The sequence below is a fragment of the Cupressus sempervirens genome, chromosome 3 (assembly GCF_028749045.1).
Source record: "Cupressus sempervirens isolate cs-2001-9-10 chromosome 3, ASM2874904v1, whole genome shotgun sequence".
In the NCBI taxonomy this organism is placed as follows: domain Eukaryota; kingdom Viridiplantae; phylum Streptophyta; class Pinopsida; order Cupressales; family Cupressaceae; genus Cupressus; species Cupressus sempervirens.
This window is the reverse complement of record NC_143120.1, coordinates 1099018665-1099036172: the sequence shown is the minus strand read 5'-3', so window position 1 is coordinate 1099036172 and position 17508 is coordinate 1099018665.

The following is a 17508-nucleotide window of genomic DNA, read 5'->3' as shown; positions in this document are numbered from 1 at the left end:
TTAATTTTTCATCTACTTTCTAGATCCACAATCAGATTATAGGCTTGTGTGGACAAAAATACCACTTTAAAAAATGGGTCCTTTTTTGCATTGTATTGATTTGATCAAACTTCAAAATTGTTGAATATATGAGCTACATTGCTAAGTACCAGATTTGAACTCCAGAAGGAGATTGTAAATAGAAAAATTAGAAGTTCGCTTTTCTCCATTTTGATAAGTGGCCTATTGTAAATGCACTGCATATAAAGTGCCAAAAGCAGCATTTTTTGGGGGGTTCTTTGATTGAGTGAATAAGAGGGGTGTGTCTTGTGTTCTTGTGCCTATCTTTCTCTCTTGTGCTCTTTTTATTCTTTGCATCATGGGTTAACCTAAAACTCCACTTTTAACTTCACACAATTATACTACATGGAAAGATATTGTATGGAGTAGACTAATGGAAAAAGGTTTAAATCTATATGTTGATGGTACAATTGTAAAACCCACTGATGATGTTTCACTAGTTGATTGGCAAGTTAAAGATAATCAGGCTTTAGGAATTATTAGGAGTTGTGTTCATAGAGATCTCTTCTTCCACATTTCCAACTTTAAGGATGCCAAGGGTGCTTAGGAAAAACTTGAAGGTTTGTATGGTAAGGTGGATGAGGAAAAGGGATTCCAAATTGAGGATGATCTACTTCTCTTGGATCCTAAGAATTTTGACACAATTCAAGACTATGTCAACAAAGCCAATGAATTGAGAGCACTACTTAAGGATTGTGGTAATCTCATGAAGGATGATAGATTGATTCATCAGATCTTGAAGAGGCTACTTTCAGAGTATGGATCCTTTGTTTCAAATTACAACACTCATAGGTTGACCATGGGAAGTTCCTTCACTAAGCCTACATTTGATGCATATTCAGAAATATTGATGTGGGAACAATCCAAGTTGATAGATATGGGAATTCTCAAGTCATCCAAATCTACAACATTGGTGGCTAGTAATGAGAACCAATCAAACCAAGGTGGAAAAAGTTTTACCAACAGCAAGAAAAAGTAGTGGAAGAAAAAATCACAATTGGAGACACAACAATATTCCTCCTCTCAACAAAGCAATTCTTTTTCCAACAAGACAGAAAACAACAACAAGAATGATCAACTATTTTGTGCATATTGCAAGAAACTGAATCATGATGAGCATCATTGCAAGACTAGGAGAATAGATGAGTTGAAAAAATTACTTAAGAAGAACAAAATCAATGTGACAAATGCTTCAAAGGATTCAAATCCATCCACTTCATAGAGAAAAGGGCAAGCATTTATAGAAAGTTCAAGTTCTTCAGGGGAATGGATTGTCCACTCAGGTGCCTCATATCATATGGGTTCTTCAAAAGGACATTTTTTTTCATTGAAGCAGTCTAAGGTACCTCACATCTTTGTAGGGAATGATACACAAGTGGAAGTTGAAGGGAAAGGACAAGTTGAGATGGAAAATGGAGAGTTCAAAGACATTCTCTATGTTCTTAACCTTAGCACTAATCTCCTTTCAATTTACCAAATCACTCACTATGGAGGTGGTAATAAAGTTGATTTCTTTCTTGATTTAGTAATGGTGCAAAATCTTAAGGGTGATTCATTGGTTGTAGTGGGTAAAGTCAATAATGACACAAGGCTTTATTATTTTTCCCACTTTGTGCCTCATTCTCCTTCACATGCCTTGTTGACACAATCACACTCAAAAGTGAATTATGGCATGAGTGGTATGGACATATTGCCTTCTGCTATCTTCATCAACTAAGCTTAATAAATATGGTCAAAGGTCTACCTACAATCAACATTTCTATAGGATAATGTTCAACTTGTTCAATGAATATGCATCTAGAAGACAAGTATAACAAAGGAAAGTCTTGGAGAAAATCAATTTTTCTTGATTTGGTTCACATGGTTCTAGCAAGCCCATTTTTAATTACATTAGTTAGTAAGGGTCTCTATGTCCTCACTTTCATTGATGACTTTTCATGCTACACATGGGTCTACTTTCTTAATCACAAGAATGAAGTGTTTGATAAGTTTCTAGCTTTCAAAAGTCATGTTGAGAAACAATCACATAAAGCCGTCAAGGTTCTTCATATGGACAATGAAAGTAGATATGTGAACTCAAGACTTAGAGACTTTTGTGAACTTGAGGGTATTGATTTTCAAAATCCTATAGCATTTAGTGCACAAAAGACAAGTGTTGTAGCAATGAGGATTAGAACTCTTAAGTCAATGGCAAGTTGCATGATTCAAGCTAAGTCTCTTGATTCATCACTTGAAGTCAAAGCTATAAGTAGTGCCAATCACATCTTTAATAAGTCTCCTCATAATATTTTAGATGGAATGAATCCTTTTTAAGCATGGGTTAGAAGAAAACTAGTTGTGAAACACTTCAGAGTTTCTGGTTGTCTAGCATAGGTACATGTTGGTGTAAATACGTATTTACTATTTACACTTACTTAAGTTTACTTAGGTTAATGCATTGTTTTATTATATTACATTATTTTATTATTTTATTTTGTGAGACACTTAGGAGTTTGTGTACTCTCATGAGTTTTCATGTTGACAACATAGTTATTCGCACTCCCTTTTTTAGCACATGTTGTCTACAACACATATTTGCATGATGCACCATTGTGGGCTTATCCTCAGATCATTGCACTTACTTCCATGATTAATGGAGGATAACCCATATCTGGTGGACATGTGCCTAGTTGTATGGCTTATCATGTTGCTAACTTCTATGTATTCTAGAAGCTCTCCAAAGGCCTTTATATACAAGCACTCCTAATGTACTTTGATATGGAATATTGAATGAGTATATCATCATTCTAATCATACTCTCTATTTGGTCTACTGTTGTGCTTGTGTTTGAGTTCCTTGGTCTTGGGTGAATTCTTCCCTAAGGAAAATTCTTGCAGTAAACATATCTTCAAGGGAATGCAAGGCACCACCACTAAGGCCTTATAATTTCATTGGATATGATGAAAGTGTTAATGCATATAGACTTATGGATCCTAAGACTCATGAGATATTCATAGAGAGGAATGTTCACTTTAAGGAAAGTTCACCTAGTTTATCCTCTAATCATCTCCATACTTCGTACATTGTGGAAACAGATAGTGACAATAGTGATAGTGATTCAAAAGGTTCAAATATGGGGGATCCTATTGATAGATGTAGAATGAGGTCACAACATCAGCACATTCAACATGCATACATTGCTATAGTGATAGGTCCATGCAATTCAGAATAGTTGGGTACACCTTGTCTTCCAGTTCCAAAATAAGGGGATGACTACATCATAGACATTTCAAATTTGTTTGTGGAGTCATACATAGTAGATATGGGAGACATTATAGATTATATACATCTTCTCTTTGATGAATAATATCCTTCTTCAGTTGTTGCAAGGGCACACTCTGACCCTCTTGTCCATTCTACACATCATCAATCTTATCAAGTTGATGTGATTGTGGATCCTTATGTACAATAGTTGTAGAAGCTCTCTTTATCATTCAAGGAGATGGTTATTTGGGATATGTTCTACATCCATCCTTGCTAGATCTGAACATGTTCTTTTGAGCAATGTTGGAGGGGACAACCATCAATATCAACACAAGGATAATTGAGCATGTTTTAGAGACAAAATTCATCTTTGGGATTCTTTCTACAAATTGGGGAAGCATCTCATATGTACCTATGATATTGTTTATTCCTAAATAGAGGAACATTATTCAACAATCCTAAATAAGCTTCTACATTCATCTTGGAGCAGCTATTACTAATCGACATTCTACATTTGAGGGGGGACTACCTTTTCTCTTTTCTTCTTCTTCTCCTTCTTCTCTCTTATGGGGGGGACCTTTTCCTCTTATGGGATTGTGTTCTTCTCATACTTCTATATTGTATATACATGATGTATGTTGCAATGGGGGGGTCTTAATTACTCTATTCATCCATGCATCTTATTTTTTTATCTCTCTTTTTGGGGAGGGTTTTTCCCATGAGGTTTTCCCTCTTTCTCCATTTTCAGAGAGATTGCATTGCATTTGTACATGGGTACCTAACATGGCCTAGTAGCTAGGACCCATCATGAATTTTCATTATAGATTTTGTAAGCTTAAGTGAATTCCCTTAAATTGCACTTAATGGAGGGTGTTAGTGTAATTAACCAATTATTATTACAATTTACTTAAGATTACTTATGTTAATACATTATTTTATTATTTATTAGATTAGACACCTAGCAGTATGTGTATTCATATGAGTTGTCTTATTGACAACACAAGAGTTAGCATCTCGTTTTAGTACATGGCATCTACAACATCTTTTTACATGACACACCTATGTAAGCATTATCCTCTCATAATTGCACTAACTTATGTGCTCAATGGAGGATAATCCACTCTTAGTGGAAATGTGCTTAGTTGTGAGACTTATCACTATGCTAACCCCTAGTCAGTTTAGAGGCCTTTATATACAAGCACTCCTAGTGTGTATGTACATCAATTCAATTTCATATTGTTACTCTGATCATACTTTATTGGTCCATATTGTGCTAATGCTTAAGCTTCTTGATCTTGGTGTGATTTTTCTCTAAGAAAAATTCTTACATGGTATCAAAGCTATACCAAATTCTTACAGTAAGTAAGTCAACCTTCTCTATAGATTCAACCTTAGACTGCAAGCCCCATACTTGAATATTGTTTCCATGTTACATAAGGTTGCTTGAGGGTCATACATCAAGCAAGGGTGTAGAATTTCATATCAAAAGTGTTGAGATGAGATTGAAAAGATCATTGTTGAGGGAGATTGTTCAATCTAGATTGAAAAAGGGAGATTGTTGAAGAAGGCTATGGGTTTCAATCATTTTTTTGTCACTGATGTCAAACCTTCTATTTGATATTGAGACAATTAATTATAATATTTAAGTACTATCACTTATTTTATTGATGAAGAAGATTTGATCAAAAGATGTAACAATAGCACCTAAAGGAAAGGTTGAGTTATGATTATGCAATGAAGTACAAGAATTAGTTAAGACAATAATGACATGACGTATTGATAATCTACTTAAGGTTACGAAGGTTGCTTACATGAAGAAAGTTTAGAAGAACAAGTTACACAAAGTTTGTCTACCAAGATTAACCAAGTGGATAGTAGGTGTTAAGAAAAGATAGAGCAATCCAAGCAGAAAATTAGTTGGAGCTGAGTAAAAGTTCAATCTAGTGTATGCCAAGTAGAATAGTGGATGTTGAGTAAAGTTTAGTTGATGTCGAACACTAGTAAACTTTAGTTCATGCTGAGTAATTTTGTAGTGGATGTCAAGAAACATAGTATGTGCTGAGCATCAGAAGCTTGATAATGTTGAGCTACTACATTATTTAAAAGATTGTGAATTTGATGGATTTGAGCTGACAAGTTTGTTCTCTTGGATTATGCAAACTAAGTGGAAGATAAGGTTCATGATTCAATGGCATAGAATTCAAGGTAAACCATTTTTAAGAAAATTCAAAGAGGATTCTAGGAGAAGTTTCTAAAAGAGATGTAAGATATGGGGTAGCTACATTGTATCCTACCTAATCCACCCAAACCCGATATTGGATGATGGAGAATGAGCAACAAAATATCTTAATTTTCAATTTATAGGAATGGTTGGTCATGAAGAAAGGTTGTCATGTTTGAGAGCCTAAGGAAGACAAGGAGTCAAGGGTTTTGTTTCATCTAGTGACCTAAAAGAATAGTCTACAATGGCATGTTAAGCAAGAAGGCTTAAGGAGATGAATGCTTGAGGGTGAACAAGCTATTAGAGCTGCAAAGTATGAAGGCCAATCAGAATTGAGGACTAAAAAATGATTTGTAATTTGCAAACAAAGTTGTAAGTTGTATCAAATCACACCTTACTATTACTCTTTAACAATTGTATTAGTCTAGCATAAATCCTTTGGATTAAGGTTGACCTAACAGTCATTTGTAAATCCTTTAACTGGGTGACATTTCAAGTGAATGGTCTAAAGTCCTTTAACAAGACTCACTTCTATTAGGGTGATTGAAATCCCTTAACAAGGTCAAATTTAATAGTGTGTATTGTAACCTTTAATAGGGTTGGCCTTTTATAGGCCTTTACTTCAGAAGAGTGAAAAGAGTAGCTTGTTACTAGTGGTTTTTCTCAAATTGGGTTTCCACATAAATCATTGTGTCAAGTGTGTTGATGAATCTATTATGTTTCATGTTTACATTTCTGCAAGTTGATTTGATAGTAACCTACAAGTTTTAAGTGATTGCATAATCCTATAGATGCATGCATGATGAATAATATTATGGGTTCACTAAGCTGTAAAAAGTTTTATTTATACATCTAGACCTTGGATAACTGATTCACCCCCCTAGTTATTATAAAATATTCCAATAATTGGTTTTAGAGTCATCTTCTTAAGAGGACTAGTTTAAAGACCTACTAGAAGCACAAAGATCAAGATGTCAGAAAGAGAATTACCCGAGATCTATAGAGATAACTTTCCTACATGGAAAAGTTTAATGAAGCTACACCTTGGAGTTCTTGGAGATCATGCACAATCTATCATTTTTGTAAAACATGTCGATCCTGCTAGTTCCCCTACTATTGAGGATATGAAGAAGAAGAAATAACAAAATCAGGCAATGCTGGAGATTTCCTCTGCCCTAAGTTATGTTGAATTTAATGATATCATAGGTCTTGACAGTGCAAAGAAAATGTGGGATGCCTTAACCACTATCTATGGAGGAGACACAAATGTTCTAAGAGCCAAAGTTGAAATTCTTAGAGGTAAGTTAGATGATATGAGAATGGAAGAAGGTGAGAATATTGCTCAATATGTTGAAAGGATAAAAGAAGTTGTTAATGCAATAAGAGGAGCTGCTAGTAATATAGATGATGATACTATACTAAGAAAAGTTTTAAGGATATTATTGTCTATATATGCTATTGGAGTTTCTAAAATTCAAGAATTGAGATGCATGCATATAGGGAATACACTATCACTCGAAGGTCTGGTAGATTGACTCACTACTTTTGAGCTATTTAACTTTGATAATTACAAACCTAAAAGGATTGAATCTACTTTCAAAGCTAAGGTATCATTGAAGGAACCTAATGAAATGAAGAAAATGAAAAATAAAAGTTTGTGAATAGTGATAGTGATATAGATGAGGAGGATGTTGAACAACTTGAAGCACTACTAGCAAAAAGATTCCACAAAGGTAAAGGCAAGTTCAAAGGTAAGTTACTCATCATTTGTTTTCATTACAATGAGGTTGGTTATATTACTGCTAGATTTCTAGAGAAGAAGAGCTACAAAGGTGGTGACTATTGAGATATGATTGAAAAGATCATTATTGAGAGAGATTATTGAAAGAGGGAGATTGTTGAAGAAGACTATTTGTTTCAGTCATTGTTTTGTCACTGATGTCAAGCCTACTATTTGTTGGTAAGACAACTACTTATAAGATTCAAGTACTATCACTTAGTTGATTGATGAAGAGGATTTGATTTATAAGATGTAACAAAAGCACCTAGAGGAAAGGTTGAGTTGTGATTTTGAAATGAAGTACAAGGATCAATTAAGACAGTGATGACATGATGTATTGATAATCTACTTAAGGTTACAAATGTTGGCTACACTAAGAAATTTTAGAAGAACAAGTTACACAAAGTTTGTCTTCTAAGCTTGACCGAGTGGATAGCACGTGTTGAGAAAAGTCAATGTAAGTTGAGCATAAAGTCAGTAAATGCAAATTCTAGTGGATGTCGAGCAAGAAAGTTGATACTAAGTAAAGTTTAGTTGATGTCAAGCATCAATAAACTTTAGTTAGTGCTGAGTGATTTTACAGTTGATGTTGAGCAATGTAGTATGTGCCAAGCATCATAAAGTTGATAATGCCGAGTTGTTGCATTATGTTAAAGATTGAAGATTCATCAAATCTAAGCTAGCAAGTTTGTTTTCTTGAAACTTGTGAATAGGAGGAAGATAAGGTTGATGAGTTGGTGGCACATAACTTGATGTAAACTATTTTTGAGGTGAATTCAAATGGATTCTAAGAGAATTTTCTAGAAGAGATACAAGATATAAGGTAGATACATTGTATCCTACCTAATCCATTCAAACCCTAAATTGGATGATGGAAAATGAGCAAGAAAATATCCTAATTTCCTATTTATAGGAATGTCTGGTCATGAAGCAAAGTTGTCATGTGTGAAAACCTAAGGAAGAGAAGGAGTTAATTGTTTTGCTTCATCAAGTGACCTAAGAGGAGATTTTGCAATGGCATGCTAAGAAAGAAGGCTTAAGGAGATATATGCTTGAAACAAGCTATCAGTACTACAAAGTATGAAGGCCAAGTAGAATTGAGGATTGAATAAGAGATTGTAATCTATAAGAGAAGTTATAAGTTGTATTAGATCAAAGCTCTATTGTTACTCTCTAACAATAGTATCAATCTAGGGTAAATCCATTGGATTAAGATTGTCATAATAGTCATTTGTAAATCTTTTAACCAGGTGTCACTCTTAATGAATGGCCTTAAGTCCTCTAACAAGGCTCACTTCTAACAAGGTGATTAAAATCCCTTAATTGGGTTATATTTAACAATGTGTATTGTAACCTTTAATAGGGTTGGCTTTTCATAGGGCATCACTTTAGAAGAGTGAAAAGGAGTAGCATGTTACTGGTGATTTTTCCCAAATTGGGTTTTTGTTTAAATCATTGTGTAAATTGTGTTGATGATTTTGTTATGTTTCATGCTTTACATTTTTTCAAGTTAGTTTGATAGTAACATATAAGTTTTTTTGATTGCATGGATGCATGCATGGGTATAAATGATTTATGGATTCACTAAGTTGTGAAAATTTTTATTTATATATCTAGACCTTGGATACCTTATTCACCCCCCTTTTAGTTATTCTAAAGAATTCCAACAATTGGTATTAGAGCCATCTACTTAAGAGGACTAATTTCAAGGCACTAGAAGCACAAAGATCAAGATGTCTAAAAGAGAATTACCCAAGCTCAATAGAGACAACTTTCTTGCATGGAAAAGTTTGATGAAGCTACACCTTGGAGGACTTGGAGATCATGCAAATCTACCATTACAATGGAACATGTTGATCCAAGTGGAGCCCTAACTATTGAAGATATGAAGAAGAAGAAGAAACATAATCAACCAATGTTGGAGATTTGCTCTACTCTAAGTTATGCCAAATTTGATGATATTAAAGGCTACGACATTGCAAAGAAAATGTGGGATGCCCTTTGCACATCTAGGGAGGAGAGAAAAATGTTCAAAGAGCCAAATCTGAGAGTCTTAGAGGTAAGTTTGATGATATGAGAAAGGAAGAAGGTGAGTGTTTGTGTAAATAAGTATTTACTTATTACACTTAATTAAGTTTTACTTAGGTTAATGCATTATTTAATTATTTTGCATTATTTTATTATTATTTTAGGGGAGACACTTAGGAGTTTTTGAACTCTCATTGAGTTACACAACTCTAATCATGCACATGGTGTCTACAACATAGGAGTATGCATCATTCACTGAGTTGTTATGATGACAACACAGTTTTTCACACTCCTCATTTAGCACATGTTTTCTACTCCATTGATTTGCATGCTACACCATTGTAGGCTTATCTTCACACTATCACACTCAATCCCATGCTTAATGGAGGATAATCCATATCTGGTGGACATGTGCCTCTTTGTATGACATATCATGGTGCTGACTTCTATGCATTCTAGAAGCTCTCCTTAGGCCTTTATATTCAGGCACTCCTAGTGTACTCTTGTATCCAATTATTGAATGAATATCGTCATTCTGATCATACTCTGCCTATTTTGGTCTACTATGTGCTTTTGTTGAGTTCTTTAGTTCTTGGGTGAATTCTGGCCTAAGCCAAATTCTTACATGGTATCAGAGCCAAGGAGGATTCTCATCATGTAGCTGTTCGAGACCATTCATGCTTCAGCACCTCAACACCAATCTGGAGGATCCATAAAAATTGGGAGTGTCTAGAGCTAGATTTGACCTCTCCATTGCATTTGAAGTGTCGATTAGGTGAAGATTGACTATAAATTTGCCTATCTTGGGTGAAAGTTGATCATGAGGCAAAAAAATTTTGCAAATCGGCACTTGAAGGCACCGATTTGCAAACTGGGTATGATTTTTTCAAATCTATTGAATTAGTTTTTCAGATCTAAATTTAGTTTCTGCAATTTTTGAATTTAGTATTTTTTGTATTTTCAAAAAAAATTATATACATCATTGGCAGAGAAATTAGTTTTCGGATTTGAATTTAGTCTCCGCAATTTTTGAATTTAGTATTTTTTGTATTTTCAAAATATTTTTTATATACATCATTAGCAGAGAAATAATTTTTTTTATAGACTTGGGCGATCAAATCCCAAATCTGTATTGTGGTGGAATTATCATATTATCATAGGCAAAAGAAATTTTAAGTCGCAAGTCGTACACTGCAAAATCTACAGTCAATTTAGCACCGTCCGACATCATTTACACTAGAAATCTAGCATCTGCACAATGGCATCCATATCCAACCGGTGCCCCAACTTGGCAAATCCAAGCCGACGGCTAACACTATGCACATACTAGCATCGACACACATTATCCGACGAATGCTTTGCCTTTTGCTTACTCTCTGTGGTAGTTTCTTTATGCATAGCGCATATAGATCTATTCGCACCCATGTGGGATTAAACCCTTGCACATATTCTGGTTACCGCCAGTGGCATTCAGACCTCCAGCAGCAGAGATCCAACTCCCGTGCACACCCAGTTCTGATGCAGTAACCACGTGACATGTGACGACATTTGCTTTGCCCCTCCTACCAAATAGTCGAACACATGACCACCCGCCATTAGGCCAGCTTACGCAGACAGGCACCCAGTCAACATCTATACCTATGACTTGGTGAGAAATGTCACCATGGCACGATGTCATTTTTTGTACGATCTGTACAATCCGTACATTACAAAATCACCACATCAGTTGCCACATCATCTAGTGGGTCCTTTTTCTACTAATGTCATCATTTCATGAGCCTAAAATTGACGCCCATCTAGATGTCATCATAGGCTGATTTATAACTGCTGCGACAGTTGTATGACCATCAAATTTGACCCAGTCTTTTGCTGGTGCAACCCCTCACCAAATTGATTTTGGTTTTGGCAGTCCGACTTCAAGAGGCCATAACTCAAATCGGTGCAATTTTTTTTAAAATTGGGTAAAATTTACTAAATTTTTTAGTGGTGCAACTATTTTTTTTTTTGGTTTATGGATTGTTTAGAAATTGCATTTTTTGGTGACTGTACCTGGATAATCTTGCATTTTGCAACTTCAAATGCTCTGTATGGGCACATCTGGAGTCGAAAATAAGTTCCATTTTTTTTTTGAAAGTGCGTATTTTTTCATCTAGTTTCTAGATCAGGCATCAAATTTCTTTGTTATGTGGACAAAATTGTAACTTTCAGCAATAGGACCTTTTTTTGCTTTTTAATGCTTTAGTATTGTAGCACATTGTAAAGTTTTAGATTTGTAATATATTAAGAAGTTATAACAAGAAAAATCAAAAGTCCACGAAGGCCAAAATTGGCAAGTGGCCCATTGTAATCACACTACTGATAAAGTGCCCCAAGCATCTATTTTGGGGGCATTTCTTGATTTAGTGAAAAGGGGGAGTGTTCTTGGTGTTGTGTTCTCTCTTTTCTGCAATTTTCTTTCATTTTCTGCATTATGGGCAGCTTTAAGTTTGCTAAATTAACTCCTCATAACTATGCTTCGTGGTCCATCAAAATGTTGTATCACTTAATGTATAATGGAGTTTCTCAATATGTAGATGGTACTCTTCCTAAACTAGTAGGTGATCATGTATCAATAAGTAAAATTTCAAATTGGGTAGCCATGGATAGGAAAGCCCTAGGTGATGTATGTTTGGGGGTAGATGATAAAATCATGTATCAAATTAAGAAATGTACTACATCCAAGGAAGCTTGGGATGTCCTTGAAAGACTTTATGGTAAATTTTTTGAAGAGGATGTGTTCAAAATTGAAGATGAGCTTGTTTCCTTAGATCCTAAGTCGTATGACTCAATACAGGACTTCATCATTAAGGTGAATGAACTGAGGATGAATCTTACTAATTGTGGAAGTTCTATCAAAGATGAAAGATCTATCTCATTCATAACAAGCTGCTATCAAAATATTCCACATTTGTATCTTCTTTTAACACATCAAAGACTACCTTTAGGTCTGCCTACAAGAAAGTCACTTTTGATGAATATGCTAAACTGTTGGATGATGAAGAAAAGAAGTTGAAAATAATGGGGATTCTCAAATCACCTTAGTCCAAAGCATTGGTGGCCAATGAGGGTTCTCAACATTCAATTGGACAGTCTTCAAATAAAGGAAAGGGTAAGAAGAAATGGAAGAGCAAATCTGCAGATGCAAAAAAGACAACACCTCAATCAAATCAACAAGGCAAGTCCTCAAATTCCAACAAGAAAGGGGACAACAACAACAAGAATAAGAAGTGTGCTTATTGCAAGAAAATGGGTCATGAAGAGCATGAGTTTTATCTCAAAAAGATTGATGAGTTAACCAACATCATGAAGAAACATAATGTTCCATTGCCTAATGCTTACAAGGAGAAGGGATCTTCTTTAGATTCAAAGGGAAAAGGGCAAGCACTCATGGCTAATTCAAACTCTTCAAAGGAAAGGGATTATTTGACTCAAGTGCCTCATATTATATGGGTTCTTCAAAGGAGGATTTTTCTTCAATGAATCACTCAAAGGTACTGCACATCTTCATGGGGAATGATAAAAAAATGGAAGTTGAAGGAAAAGGAAACATGGAAATGGAAAATGGAGAGTTTCAAGAGGTTCTCTATGTTCCAAACCTAAGTTCAAATCTCCTCTCAATCTACCAAATCACTCACCTCAGAGATGGACATAGAGTTGAGTTCCTTCTTGACTCAGTTCAAGTGCACAATCTTAAAGATAATTTGTTTGTTGTAGTAGGGAAAGTGAATGATCACAAGAGGTTGTACTCTTTCTCACATTTTGTACCCAAGACTCCTTCAAAGGCCTTGTTATCTCAATCTCATTCAAACATGCAATTATGGCATGAGTGGTATGGTCATCTTGACTATCGCTATCTTCAACAACTTTGCACATACCAAATGGTGAAAGGTCTACCTCAAATCAACTTTTCTAAGGGTAAATGTTCAATAGATTCAGTGGATATGCATCCAAAGGGGAAGTTACAAAGAGGGAAGTCATCTAGAGCAACTGGTGTTCTTCAAATGGTTCACATGGTATTAGCAGGTCCTTTTGCATTCAGCCAGGATCGCTACATACTCACCTTAGTTGATGACTTTTCAAGGTTCACTTGGGTCTACTTCCTACATAACAAGAATGAAGTGTTGGACAAGTTTCTAGCCTTCAAGGCTCATGTAGAATGGAAATCCAGAAAGGCCATCAAAGTACTCCACATGGATAATGGTAGCATGGATGTGAACAAAAGACTTAAGGACTTTTGCAAACATGAGGGCATTGATCTTCAAACTCCTTCAACATTCAGTCTGCATAAGATAGATATTGCAGCTTTGAGGATTTGCACTCTTAAGTCTATGGCAAGTTGCATGATTCATGCCAAGTCTCTTGATCCATCATTAGAAGTTGAAGAAATCTCAAGTGCCACTCACTACTAAGATATTTGACACAAATGGGAAACTGATTGGAAAAGGTGATCAAACTAGAAGTAATGTATTCTATCTTGATATAGAGGATGCTACTTGTTTTGTTGCAAAATTTAATGATGTATAGCTTTGGCACAAAAGGCTATCTCATGTTAATTTTGATAACTTGGTTAGTATTAGTAACATGAAGAAAGTTAAAGGTTTTCCTAAGTTGAAGAATCTTGATAATGTAGTGTGCAAACAATGTTAGCTAGGCAAAATGATAAAGTCAAGCATTAATAGTAAAGCTTATACCTCTAAAGAAATACTAGAGATTGTTCATACTGACTTGTGTGGACCAATTGAAGTGCAAAGCTATGGAGAAGAGAAGTACATAACATTGTTTTCTGATGATTGTTCTAGGATGATGACAATCGTGTTTTTGAAATAAAAATCAAATGATTTTCAAATGTTTAAGTGGTACTTAGCAAATATTAAGAAAGAAACAAGAAATTGTCTTAAATGTTTGAGATCAGACAGAGGAGGAGAATTTACATCAAATGAATTTGAGATGTTCTCTAATAAAAGAGGAATCCAAAGATAGAAATCTACCCCCAAGACCCCTCCACAACATGGAATAGATGAAAGGAGAAACAGGTCTATAATGGACTATGCTAGAACACTCATGATGGAGAAGAATGTTCCTTTAAAATACTTGAGAGAAGCTATAAGTATTGCTATCTATACCTTGAGCTATGTGAAAATTAAGAAAGGTACTCATTCAATACCTTTTGAACTATGGTATGGATATCCACCCAAGGTAAAATACTTTAAGTATTTGGAAGTAAATGTTACATTCTTAAAGATAGTAGGAATGGAAAACTTGATGCAAAGAGTGAAGAAGGTATATTTCTTGGTTGTTCCACTAGAAGTAAAGCTTACAAGTGTTTGAATACTAACACTAACAAAATTTTGGAAAGTGTAAATGTGAATTTTGATGAATATATAGAAGTACATGAGGCTGAACCTATGAAAGAACCAAAAGGACACAAATCATTTGTATACTTTTATCAAGGAATACGTACTATAGAAGATGTTGCAAATCAAATTGAAAACCAAAAAGTGTCATTGACTGTTGAGTCACAACCTATGAATTTTGAGTTGCATTTAGATGCCAAGTTATAGAATGAAGAAGATGCACATTTTGATTCTGAGAATAGTATACATGAAAGAGATGCTGAGATACCTAACAAAAATGTACATAGTGATTCTAAAGCTAAAAGACAAAATGACAAAAAAATAAAATTGAGCCAAGATTGTCCAAATATGTCAAAAGACATCATCCTATTAATCAAATAATTGGAAATAAAGATGCTAGGAAAATGATAAGAAATAGATTGAGAAGTGAATCATGTTTTCTAAGCATGAAGGAATCCAAAATAGTGAAAGATGCATTAGAAAATGTTGATTGTTATAAAGCCATGGAAGTAGAGATTGAACAAATAGAGAAGAACAAAACTTGGAGTCTAGTTCATAGACCAAAAGACAAGAATGTGATTTGCACCATGTGAGTATTCAGAAACAAGCTAGATGAAAATGGTGAAGTCACAAGAAACAAAGAAAGATTAGTTTGCAAGGGTTATGCACGAGAAGAAGGAATAAACTATGGGGAGACATTTGCCCCAGTTGCTAGAATGGAAGGAGTAAGAACTCTACTTTCTTATGAAACATACAAAGGTTTCAAATTTTATCAAATGGATGTTAAATCTACATTTTTGAATGGCATATTAGAGGAAAAAAATTACATGGAACAACCAGAAGGTTTTGTTGATGATAAAAATTGTTGATCTCAGATTGGTTTTGACAATTGAGTGTTAACACACTTAAGAAATGTTCATGCCGAGCTAGTAACATATGTTGAGAATAATTAGGGCCTTGTAAAACTTCTAAAAAGGTCTACGTAGAAAATTAAGGGAGTATTCTCTTTGTCACATGGATGTGATGACCATGGAAAAATCATAAATCTATATGTTTCTAAGTGATTGATCCTTGGGAGGTAAGGAAAGGAAGTGATTATGTTAGCTCATTCATTAGTGACAGGAGTATGCTCTTTTCCCCTTGAGAGAAAATCAAAAACCTAGAATCTCTTGGATTATTTTAAAGATGAACTAGTTTGATGATGAACATGCTTGATGGGTCTTGGTGAAGTGAAGAGGTTGAGGAGTATGATCTTCTCCTTTAAGGTGAATCAGAAACTTAGACCCTTGGATCTAAGCTAGTCAGTTCATTGTCACCTTTAGAGTGCCTAATAGAGTACTCAACCTCTAGGAACAACCCAAGTGAGCAGACACCTTTCACCAAAAATTCCCACTCACTATAATAAATAATATTTGTAAAATACAAAGATTTCAAAGCCATGTTAATTTCTTCCTCTTGATTCTTGATATCACATATCTTGAGGATACTATGACTATTGTATTGAGAGGCTGATGAGGGCACATCCTAAGAAAAAATAACATAATAAGAAAGGCTACATTAAATATTATAAATAATATGCTAATAAATTCATTATAGAAAAAATAAAATAGACTCAATTATATGTCCTTTGGGCTTACAACATAATCAGATTCTAGAGAAAAATCCTTCTTACAGTACCTTCTTCCAAACTCCACCAAAAATTGTATTTACCATTCAAGAAATGACCTTAATTAAGCCAAATTTGGTTTAGGGTTAGGAATAAACTTTAGAATATGTCATTGGAATCCACCACCAAAGTAGAAGGTTCTAGAAAACACATTAGAAGTTAGTCAAAAATTAGAAGAATCCAGAAATGGTAGTCCAACTTCTGGTAGGTATAACTTTTGATCTGAGGCTATGATTGAAAAATAATTTGCATTTTTAGAAAGCTCTCTAATCTATATATAGCCCTATGGACTATATTTTTTCATCACCCATTTTTTGGTTCTGTACAAGGCTATTAAGTCCCTCAAACCTGATTTGAAGTGTTCTTACAAGGTCTTGAGGCAACTTAAAACTTTCATAACATTCAAACTGTAAAGCCTTTTGACCTGATTATTTTTCTAGAGTCCTTGAAATTAAAATTATAATCATCCCTCAAACTTAAACCCTCTAACACATCATAATTGTGGATCAATTACAAAATAACCCACTTTCTACACTGGCACATATCTTGAGGTGGTCAAAAACATTATCCCAACAAACTAATAGTGGAACTATGAGAATTGTAATCTCTAATTGGCCCAAATAGGTATCCATAAATACAAATATATTAAAGATAAACTAACACTAAGAATTATTCTGGGTGATATAGGATTTACCTTACATAATTGGATGCTCCTGCATTAGACACCCAAGGTAAATTGAAAAATGACCATGTCACTTTATAGATGGATGAGGAAAACCCAAATGGGAAACCTCCATCCTAGATAACTAGGTTGGATCTTCAACCAATTATCCCTTCTATTTCAGTAGGTACTTCTCATACTACATGTTTCTAGTGCTCTGACCCACATGACTATCTAACACTTATTCAATCTCCTCTTCTACACTATCTTCATGATATTCTATTAAGTTTCCAATATTGAAAATAGGGGAGATATGAATCCTATTTGGAAAATTCACTTCATATATATTTTATAAATCATGTTTCATCAAAATCATGGAGGGACCAAATTTCTTCATCTTTATCATTTTTTAGGTGCCCACTAGAAATCATTCCTTCCTTAAGTACAATATAACCA